This window comes from Odocoileus virginianus, chromosome 7 (assembly GCF_023699985.2).
Source record: "Odocoileus virginianus isolate 20LAN1187 ecotype Illinois chromosome 7, Ovbor_1.2, whole genome shotgun sequence".
In the NCBI taxonomy this organism is placed as follows: domain Eukaryota; kingdom Metazoa; phylum Chordata; class Mammalia; order Artiodactyla; family Cervidae; genus Odocoileus; species Odocoileus virginianus.
The window spans coordinates 84,791,198-84,802,832 of record NC_069680.1 but is presented as its reverse complement, the minus strand read 5'-3'; positions in this window follow the sequence as shown (position 1 = coordinate 84,802,832).

Below are 11,635 nucleotides of genomic sequence, written 5' to 3'. Positions count from 1 at the left end.
TTTGTCATTGGTGGTGTTTACTATAGCTTTGCAGTATAGTTTGAAATCAGAAAGTGTGACATCTCCAGCTTTGTTCTTTCTCAGGATTACTTTGGTTATTCAGGGTCTTTTGTGGTTCCACACAAATTTTAGATTTGTTTCCTTCTATTTCTATGGAAGTTTCCTGTGGGGTCACCGCTCCTTTCTCCTGGGTCCTGGTGCACACAGGGTTTTGTTTGTGCCTTCCAAGAGTCTGTTTCCCCAGTCCTGTGGAAGTTCTGTAGTCAAATCCCACTGATCTTCAAAGTCAGATTCCCAGGGGCTTCCCAGTCCCTTTGTCAGATATCCAGGTTAAGAAGGCTATTGTGGGGCCTAGAACTTTCACAACAGTGTGAGAACTGCTTTGGTGTAATGGTGCTGCAGTTGGTATCTCTCCCACCTGGTGGCTCTATAGTGGGCCTAATGGCGACCTCCTGCACGGTGACTTATAACTTCTCTGCAGAGTACATCATGCGAAATGCCAGGCTGGATGAAACTCAGGCTGAAATCAAGATTTCCAGGAGAAATACAGTAACCTCAGATACACAGATGACACCACCCTTATGGCAGAAAGCAAAGAAGAACTAAAGAGCTTCTTGATGAAAGTGAAAGAGGAGAGTGAAAAGTTGGCTTAAAACTCTGCATTCAAAAAACTAAGATCATGTCATCCATCCCATCACTTCATGGCAAATAGATTGGGGAAAAAATGGAAACAGTAACGGACTTTATTTTCTTGGGGTCACTGTGGATGGTGATGGCAGCCATGAAATTAAAAGATGCTTGCTCCTTGGTAGAAAAGATATGCTAAACCTAAACAGCATATTAAAAAACAGAGACATCACTTTGCCAGCAAAGTCCCAGTCAAAGCTATGATTTTTCCAGTAGTCATGCATAGATGTGAGAGTTGGACCATAAAGAAGGCTGAGTGTTAAAGAATTGATGTTTTGGTATTGTGGTTCTGGAGAAGACTCTTGAGAGTCCCTTGGACTGCAAGGAGATCCAACCAATCAATTCTAAAGGAAATCAATCCTGAATATTCATTGGAAGGACTGATGCTGAAGCTGAAGCTCCAATACTTCAGCCACCTGATGCAAAGAACTGACTCATTGGAAAAGACCCTGATGCTGGGAAAGATTGAAGGCAGGAAAAGAAGGGGATGAAAGAGAATGAGATGATTGGATAGCATCACCGATTCCATGGACATGAGTTTGAGCAAACTCTGGGAGATAGTGAAGGACAAGGAAGCCTGGTGTGCTGCAGTCCATGGGGACACAAAATGACACAAGTGAGTGACTGAACAGCATTTCTGTGGGAAAATGCCATGGGAACTTTGATAGAGATTACACTGAATCTGTAGAATGTTTTGGGTTGTATGGACATTTTGAAAATACTGATTCTTCCAGTTCATGAGCATGGAGCATGTTTCTACTTATTTGTATCTTCTTCAGTCTCTTTCATCAATATCTTATAGTTTTCAGGGTATAAGTCTTTCACCTCCTGGTTAAATTTATTCCTAAGCATTTTATTCTTTTTGATGCATTTTAAATGACACTGCTTTCTTAACTTCTCTTTCTGAGAGTTTGTTATTGGTGTATAGAAACAAACTTATATATATATATCCTGAAAATTTTGTATCCTGAAAATCCACTGAATTCATTGCTTAGTTCTAATAGTTATTTGGTGGAATCTTCAGAGTTGTCTATATACATAATATCATGTCATCAGCAAATTGAGAACTCATCTGTGATTTGGATTCCTTCTCTTTTTCTTGCCCAGTTACTGTGGCTAGGACTTCCAATGCCCTGCTGAATGAAAGTGATGCGAGTCAGCATTCTTCTTTTTTTTTCTGATATTAGAAGAAAATCTTTCTACTTTTCACCATTGAGTATGATGTTAACTGTTACTGTTGTTGTTGAGTCGCTAAGTCATGTCTGACTCTTTGCAACCCCATGGACTGCAGCACGCCAGGCTTCCTTGTCCTTCACTGTCTCCCAGGTTTGCTCAAACTCATGTTCATTGAGTCGGTGATGCCATCCAACCAACTCATCCTCTGACATCCCCTTCTCCTCCTGCCCTCAGTCTTTCTCAGCATCAGGGTCTTTTCCAGTGAGTCAACTCCTCACATCAGGTGGCCAAAGTACTGGAGCTTCAGCTTCAGCAACAGTCCTTCCAATGAATATTCAGGGTTGATTTCCTTTAGGATTGACTGGTTAGCTGTGGGCTTATCATGTAAGCCTTTATTATGTTGATGCATGTTTCCCTTTCTACCCAGTTTGTTGAGAGTTTTTTTATCATGAATGGATGATGAATTTTTGTCAAAAGCTTTTTCTGCATCTACTGATATGATTTTATGGTTTTTATCCTTCATTTTGTGAATATAATGTATCACATTGATTAATTTGTGGACAATGAACCATCCTTGCATCCCTGGAATAAATCTCACTTGATCATGATGTATACTTTTAATGTATTGCTGTTTGTTGAGGATTTTGTTGAGGACTTTGCATCTATATTCATCAGGGATATTGGTCTTGAATTTTCTTTTATGTGTGGTATCCTTGTCTGGTTTTTGTTTGGCTTCATAAAATGAGTTTGAAAGTCTTCCTTCCTCTTCATTTTTTCTGAAGAGTTCAAGAAGGATGGGTAATAATTCTTATTTAAGTGCTTGTTGGTATATACCAGGGAGCTGTCTGGTCCTAGACTTTTGTTTGTTGGGAGGTTTTTGATTACTGTTTCAGTCTCCTTACAAATAATCAGTCTGTTCAAATATTCTATTTCTCCATGATTCAGTCTTGGTAGGTTGTCAGTTTCTAGGAATTTGTCCATTTTTTTCTAGTTGTGCAATTTGTTGGCATTTAATTCAAAGTATTTTCCAATTTTATCCTTTTTTTTGGCTGAAGTATTATAAAGCATACTCAATTTCAGTATGCATGTCCAATCAGGACTTAAATAAAATCATATCCCCGTATCATTATCAGACTCACTAAAATTAAGAAAATATCCTCATACTACCCATCATCCAGCAAATATTAGAATTCGTATGGTTGTCTCACAGATCCTCTCTACCATTGTTTTATCTTATTTAAGAGCTAAGCAGAGTTTACGCCTTGTACTTGACTGTCATGTCTTAAGTCCCTTTTACTCAATTTAACTACTACCCTGCCGTTTTGTCCCATACCACTAATTTACTGGAGAAATAATATCACTTGCACTGTAGAATATTTCCTGAATTTACAGCTGATTGCTTCCTTATGATATTCCTCTTATTTTTTTTTAGATAGTTAGATCTGGAATTTTTATTAAATTTAGCCTCTATATTTTATGTAAGAATACTTCATAGAGCTTGGTGTGTATTTCCTATATCATCACATCTTGGAAACACAATGTCTGATAGTTTCATATTTCATGATGAAATATGATTCATGGGTTTAAATGATACCAGCTTCATTCCAACTTTAGAATATTTATCATCAACTTTTCACCTGTTTTAGCAAGTGATAATTGTGAATAGATCCAGCATTTCTTTTAGCTCAGTTCAGTTCAGTCACTCAGTCATGTCCGACTCTTAGCAACTTCATGGACTGTAGCATGCCAAGCCTGCTCAAACTGATGTCCATCGACTCGATGATGCCATCCAACCACTCATCCCCTGTTGTCCACTTCTTCTCCTGCCTTCACTCTTTCCCAGCATCAGGGTCTTTTCCAATGAGTCAGTTCTTTGCGTAAGAGGGCAAAGTATTGGAATTTCAGCAGCATCAGTCCTTCCAACGGATAATCAGGGTTGATTTCCTTTAAGAATGACTGGTTCAATCTCCATGCAGTCCAAGGGACTCTCAAGAGTCTTCTCCAACACCACAGTTCAAAAGCATCAATTCTTCGATGCTCAGCTTTCTTTATAGTCTAACTCCTACACCCATACATGACTACGAAAAACTATAGCTTTGACTAGATGGATCTTTGTTGGCAAAGTAATGTCTCTGCTTTTTAATGTGTTGTCTAGGTTGGTCATAGCTTTTCTTCCAAGGAGCAAACGTCTTTTAATTTCATGGCTTCAGTCACCATCTGCAGTGATTTGGGAGTCCAAGAAAATAGTCTCTTACTGTTTCTCCTTTTTCCCCCATCTGCCATGAAGTGATGGGACCAGATGCCATCATCTTAGTTTTTTGAATGTTGAATTTTAAGCCAACTTTTCACTCTCCTCTTTTCACTTTCATCAATAGGCTTTTTAGTTCTTCTTCACTTTCTGCCATAATGGTGTTATCATCTGCATATCTGAGGTTATTGATATTTCTCCTGGCAATCTTGATTCCACCTGGTGCTTCATCCAGCCCAGCATTTCACCTGATGTACTCTGCATATAAGTTAAATAAGCAGGGTGACAATATACAGCCTTGACGTACTCTTTCCCAATTTGGAACCAGTCCGTTTTTCCATGTCCGTTTCTAACTATTGCTTCTTGGCCTGCATACAGATTTCTCAGGAGGCAGTTCAGGTGGTCTGGTATTCTCATCTCTTGAAGAATTTTCCACAATTTTTTGTGATCCACGCAGTCAAAGGCTTTGGTATAATCAATAAAGCAGAAGTAGATGTTTCTCTGGAACTCTCTTACTTTTTTCTATGATCCACCGGATGTTGGCAATTTGATCTCTGGTTTCTCTGCCTTTTCTAAATCCAGCTTGAACATCTGGGAGTTCACAGATCATGTACTGTCGAAGCCTTGCTTGGAGAATTTTGAGCATTAATTTGCTAGCGTGTGGGATGAGTGAAATTCTGCGATAGTTTGAACATTCTTTGGCAGTGCCTTTCTTTGGGACTGGAATGAAAACTGACCTTTTCCAGTCCTGTGGTCACTGCTGAGTATTCCAAATTTTGTGGCATATTGAGTGCAGCACTTTCACAGCATCATCTTTTAGGAGTTGAAATAGCTCAACTGGAATTCCATCACCTCCACTTGCTTTGTTCGTAGTGATGCTTCCTAAGGCCCACTTGACTTTACATTCCAGGATGTCTGGCTCTAGGTGAGTGATCACACCATTGTGATTATCTGGGTCATGAAGGTCTTTTTCATATAGTTCTTCTGTGCATTCTTGCCACCTCTTTTTTTTCCCAATTATTTTTATTAGTTTTGCTACCTCTTTTTAGTATCTTCTGCTTCTGTTAGGTCCATACCATTTCTGTCCTTTATTGTGCCCTTCTTTGCATGAAGTGTTCCCTTGGTATCTCTAATTTTCTTGAAGAGATCTCTAGTCTTTCCCATTCTATTGTTTTCCTCTATTTCTTTACACTGCTCACTGAGGAAGTCTTTCTTATCTCTCCTTGCTATTCTTTGGAACTCTGCATTCGGATGGGTATATCTTTCTTTTCTCCTTTGACCTTTGCTTCTTATCTTTTCACAGCTATTTGTAAGGCCTCCTCAGACAACCATTTTCCCTTTTTTGCATTTCTTTCTCTTGGGGATGGTCTTGATCACTGCCTCCCATACAATGTCACAAACCTCTGTCGATAGTTCTTCAGGTACTCTGTCTATCAGATCTAATCACTTGAATCTATTTGTCACTTCCACTGTATAATGGTAAAGGATTTGATTTAGGTCATACCTGAATGGTCTAGTGTTTTCCCCTATTTTCTTCAATTTAAGACTGAATTTCACAGTAAGGAGTTCATGCTGAGCCATTCAGCTCCCAGTCTTGCTTTTGCTGACTGTATAGAGCTTCTTCATCTTCAGCTGCAAAGAATATAATCAATCTGATTTTGGTATTGACCATGTGGTGATGTCGATGTGTAGAGTTGTCTCTTGAGTTGTTGGAAGAGGGTGTTTGCTATGACCAGTGCATTCTCTTGACAAAACTCTGTTTGCCTTTGACCTGCCTAATTTTGTACTCCAAGGCCAAACTTGCCTGTTACTCCATGTATCTCTTGACTTCCTTCTGTTTCATTCCAGTCCCCTGTAATGAAAAGGAAATCTGTTTTTGGTGTTAAAAAGTCTTGTAGGTCTTCATAGAACTGTTCAGTTTCTTTGGCATTACTAGTTGGGGCATAGACTTGGATTACTGTGATATTGAATGGTTTGCCTTGGAAATGAACAGAGATCATTCTGCCATTTTTGAGATTGCACCCAGGTGCTGCATTTTATACTCTTTTGTTGACAATGAAGGCTACTCCATTTCTTCTGAGGGATTCTTGCCCATAGTAGTAGATATAATGGTCATCTGAATTAAATTAGCCTATTTCAGTCCATTTTAGTTAACTGATTCCTAAAATATGGATGTTAACTCTTGCCATTTCCTGTTTGACCACTTACAATTTACCTTTATTCATGGACCTTGAGCGTTCCAGGTTCCTGTGCAATACTGTTCCTTACAACATTGGACTTCACTTCCATCACCAGTCACACCCACAGCCGGGTGTTGTTTTCACTTTGGCCCTGTCTCTTCATTCTTTTTGCAGTTGTTTCTCCATGCTTCTGCAATAGCATATTGGGCACCTACTGACCTGGGGAGTTCATCGTTCAGTGTCATATCTTTTTGCCTATTCATACTGTTCATGAGGTTCTCAGGCAAAAATAGTGAAGTGGTTTGCCATTCCCTTCTGCAGTGGACCACATTTTGTCAACATTTCTTTAGCAGTTAAAAAAAAAAGAGTTTCTAAATCTATCATTCCTTCTGAATTTGCTAAGTAAAATCCTACCATAAAGAACTTTTTCGTCATTTTTTTTTTGGTTGCTCTGAAAACAATTTGTAGATGGAAGATAGAATCAGTGATGGTTTTTTATTTATCAGTTATTTATCAGGATAATGTACTGGTGTTCTAGCAACTTCCAGTTGTGACAAATGAGGGCTTTTAAATATTATTGTGAATGCACTGATTTTCATATATTTGAATTGCTTTAATTATTATTTTTGCTGATTACATTGTCCCATTTTGGCCAGTGAAAAATTATTAAGTTGGTTCCTATGTATTTTAGATTTGCTCATCTTATTTTTTGATAACTTTCTTGCTTTCTGGCACAAGATGGCCCAGACTTATCTTGTACATTTCCTGTCCCTGACCTGAAATCAGTCATTTTTTCAAACAGTCCAGACTCTTTTTAGTAGGAAATGGTGGCAAGAGTGGGCATTTTTGTCTTGTTCCTGATTTTAGAGGAAAAGCTTGCAATTTTTACTCTTCAGTATGATATTAGCTGTGAGTTGTCATAAGTGACCTTTATCATGTTGAGATATGTTCTCTCTATACCAAATTTGCTGAAAGTTGGTTTTTTTTTTTATCATGAATGAGTATTTATTTTTCCAAGTGTTTTCTCTGTGTCTATTGAGATAAACTGGAAAAGGTCCATTTTCATTCCAATTCCAAAGAAAGGCAATGCCAAAGAATGCTCAACCTACGACACAATTGCACTCATCTCACACACTAGTTAAGAAATGCTTCAAATTCTCCAAGCAAGGCTTCAACAATACATGAACCATGAACTTCCAGATGTTCAAGCTGGATTTAGAAAATGCAGAGGAACCAGAGACCAAACTGCCAACATCTGCTGGATCATCAAAAAAGCAAGAGAGTTCCAGAAAAACATCTATTTCTGCTTTATTGACTATGCCAAAGGCTTTGACTGTGTGGATCACAAAAAACTGTGGAAAATTCTGAAAGAGATGGGAATACCAGACCACCTTACCTGCCTCTTGAGAAACCTGTATGCAGGTCAGGAAGCAACAGTTAGAACTGGACATGGAACAAGAGACTGGTTCCAAATAGGAAAAGAAGTACGTAAAGGCTGTATATTGTCACCCTGCTTATTTAACTTATATGCAGAGTACATCATGAGAAACACTGGGCTGGAAGAAGTACAAGCTGGAATCAAGATTGCTGGGAGAAATATCAATAACCTCAGATACTCAGATGACACCATCCTTATGGCAGAAAGTGAAGAACTAAAGAGCCTCTTGATGAAAGTGAAAGAGGAGAGTGAAAAAGTTGGCTTAAAACTCAACATTCAGAAAACTAAGATCATGGCATCTGGTCCCATCACTTCATGGCAAATAGATGGGGAAACAGTGACAGACTTTATTTTTGGGGCTCCAAAATCACTGCAGATGGTGACTACAGCCATGAAATTAAAAGACACTTACTCCTTGGAAGAAAAGCTGTGACCAACCTAGACAGCACATTAAAAAGCAGAGACATTACTTTGCAAACAAAGATCCATTTAGTCAAAGCTGTGCTTTTTCCAGTAGTCATGTATGGATGTGAGAGTTGGACTATAAAGAAAGCTGAGGGCCAGAGAATTGATGCTATTGAACTGTGGTGTTGGAGAAGACTCTTGAGAGTCCCTTAGACTGCAAGGAGACCAAATCAGCCCATCCTAGAGGAGATCAGTCCTGGGTGTTCACTGGAAAGACTGATGCTGAAGCTGAAACTCCAATACTTTGGCCACCTGATGGGAAGAGCTGACTCATTGGAAAAGACCCTGATGCTGGGAAAGATTGAAGGCGGGAGGAGAAGGGGATGACAGAACATGATAGGGTTGGATGGCATCATTGACTCAATGGACAGGAGTTTGAGTGAACTCCAGGAGTTGGTGATGGACAGGAGGTCCTGGCATGCTGCACTCCATGGGGTTGCAAAGAGTTGCACATGACTGAGTGACTGAACTGAACTCAAATGATTGAGATAATCATGTGATTTTGTTGTTGTTGTTGATTTTGTTAATGTATTTAATTGATTGATTTGCAGATGTTTAACCATGCCTGCATCCCTGGAATACATCCCACTTGATCAAGGTATCTGAGGGTTTTTATATAGTATTGAATTCTATCTGCTTATATTTTGTTAAGAATTTTTGCATCTAGAGTCATCATGGACACTGGCCTTTAATTTTTTTTTTTTTTTTTTGGTAGAGTCTTTGGGTTTGGTATCAGTGTAATAGTGACTCTGTAGAATGAATTTGGGAGTATTCCCCTTCATACTTTTTCTTTTTAACAGTTTGAGAAGGATAGATTTTTAACTCGTCTTCATGTTTGGTAGAAATCCCCTGTAACTCTGTTTGGTCCTGGATTTTTGTTTGTTGGGAGTTTTTTGATTACTGATTCAATTTTAATACTGGTAATTTGTTCAGATTATTTATTTCTTCCTCATTCAGTCTTTGAAGATTTATGTTTCCAGGAATTTATCCATTTCTTCTAAATTGTCCAGCTTGTTGACATACAACTGTTTATAGTATTCTCTTATGATTGTGTTTCCATGATATATTGCTTATTATTTCTTCACTTTCATTTCTTATATTATTTATTTAGGTCCTCTTTTTCTTAATCAGTTCAGTTCATTTCAGTCGCTCAGTCATGTCTGACTCCTTGTGACCCCATGGACTGCAGCACGCCAAGCTTCCCTGTCCATCACCAACTCCCAGAGCTTGATCAAACTCATGTCCATTGAGTCAGTGATGCCATCTAACCATCTCATCCTCTGTCGTCCCCTTCTCCTCCTGCCCCCAATCCCTCCCAGCATCAGGGTCTTTTTCAATGAATCAGTTCTTCACACCAGGTGGCCAAAATATTGGAGTTTCAGCTTCAGCATCAGCCCTTCCAATGAATATTCAGGACTGATTTCCTTTAGGATGGACTGGTTTGGTCTCCTTGCAGTCTAAGGGACTCTTAAGAGTCTTCTCCAACACCACAGTTCAATAGCATCAATTCTCTGGCCCTCAGCTTTCTTTATAGTCCAACTCTCACATCCATACATGACTACTGGAAAAACCACAGCTTTGACTAAATGGACCTTTGTTGGCAAAGTAATGTCTCTGCTTTTTAATATGCTGTCTAGTTTGGTCACAGCTTTTCTTTCAAGGAGCAAACGTCTTTTAACTTCAATAGTCACCATCTGCAGTGATTTTGGAGCCCAAGAAAATAAAGTCTGTCACTGTTTCCCCATCTATTTGCCATGAAGTGATGGGACCAGATGCCATGATCTTAGTTTTCTGAATGTTGAGTTTTAAGCCAGCTTTTCCACTCTCCTCTTTCACTTTCATCAAGAGGCTCTTTAGTTCTTCTTCACTTTCTGCCATAAGGGTGGTGTCATCTGAGTATCTGAGGTTACTGATATTTCTCCCGGCAATCTTGATTCCTGCTGGTTCTTCATCCAGCCTGGCATTTTGCCTGATGTACTCTGCATATAAGTTAAATACACAGGGTGAAAATATACATCCTTGATTGGTTCCCAATTTGGAACCAGTCCATTGTTCCAAGTCTAGTTTTAACTGTTACTTCTTGACCTGCATATAGGTTTCTCAAGAGTCAGGTAAGGTGGTCTGGTATTCCCATGTCTTTTAGAATTTTCCACAGTTTGTTGTGATCCACATGGTCAAAGGCTTTGGTGTAATCAGTAAAGCAGAAGTAGGTGTTTTCTGGAACTCTGGTGCTTTTCCGATGATCCAACAGATGTTGGCAATTTGACCTCTGTTTCCTCTGGTTCCTTTTTCTTAATAAACCTGACTGAATCAATTTTATCTTTTTTTAAGAAAGGTCTTATTTTCATTGATCTTTTATTTTTTGATGTCTATTTTATCTCCTCTCTGATTTTATATCTTTCCTTCTGCTGACTTTGTTCTTTTTTTTTTTCTAATTCCCTTAGATGGTAGATTAGGTTGCTTATTTGAGGCTTTTCTTTCTTCTTGAAGTATGCCTCTGTTACTATAAACTTCCCTCTTAGAACTGCTTTTGCTGGATCCCATAGATTTTGGAGAAATCTCAATAGCTTCAGATACACAGATGATACCACCCTTATGGCAGAAAGTGAAGAGGAACTAAAGAGCCTCTTGATGAAAATGAAAGAGGAGAGTGGAAAAGCTGGCTTAAAATTCAGTGTTCAAAAAAGTAAGTCATGGCATCCGGTCCCATCACTTCATGGCAAATAGATGGGGAAACAATGGAAACAGTGACACACTTAATTTTCTTAGGCTCCAAAATCACTTCAGATGGTGACTACAGTCATAAAATTAAAAGATTTTGCTCCTTGGCAGAAAAGCAATGACCAACCTAGACACCATACTAAAAAGCAGAGACATTACTTTGCCAACAAAGTTCCATCTACTTTTTCCAGTAGTCATGTATGGATGTGAGAGTTGGACTACAAAGAAAGCTGAGCACCAAAGAGTTGATACTTTTGAACTGTAATGTTGGAGAAGCCTCTTGAGAGTCGCTGGACTGCAAGATATCAAACCAATCCATCCTAAAGGACATCAGCCCTGAATATTTATTGGAAGGACTGATGCTGAAGCTGAAACTCCAATACTTTGGCCACCTGGTGCGAAGAACTGATTCACTGGAGAAGACCCTGATGCTGGCAAAGATCGAAGGCAGGAGAAGAAGGGGACAACAGAGGATGAGATGATTGGATGGCATCACTGACTCGATGGACATGAATTTGATCAAGCTCTGGGAGTTGGTGATGGACAGGGAAGCCTGGCATGCTGCAGTCCATGGGGTCACAAAAGAGCTGGACACAACTGAGTGACTGAACTGAACTGATTGATAGCTTTTGGGAAGTTGTGCTTTTATTTGCATCGATCTCAAGTGTATTTTCTGATTTCTTCCTTGGTTTCTTTATTTCTTATTTCCTGTTTGATTTT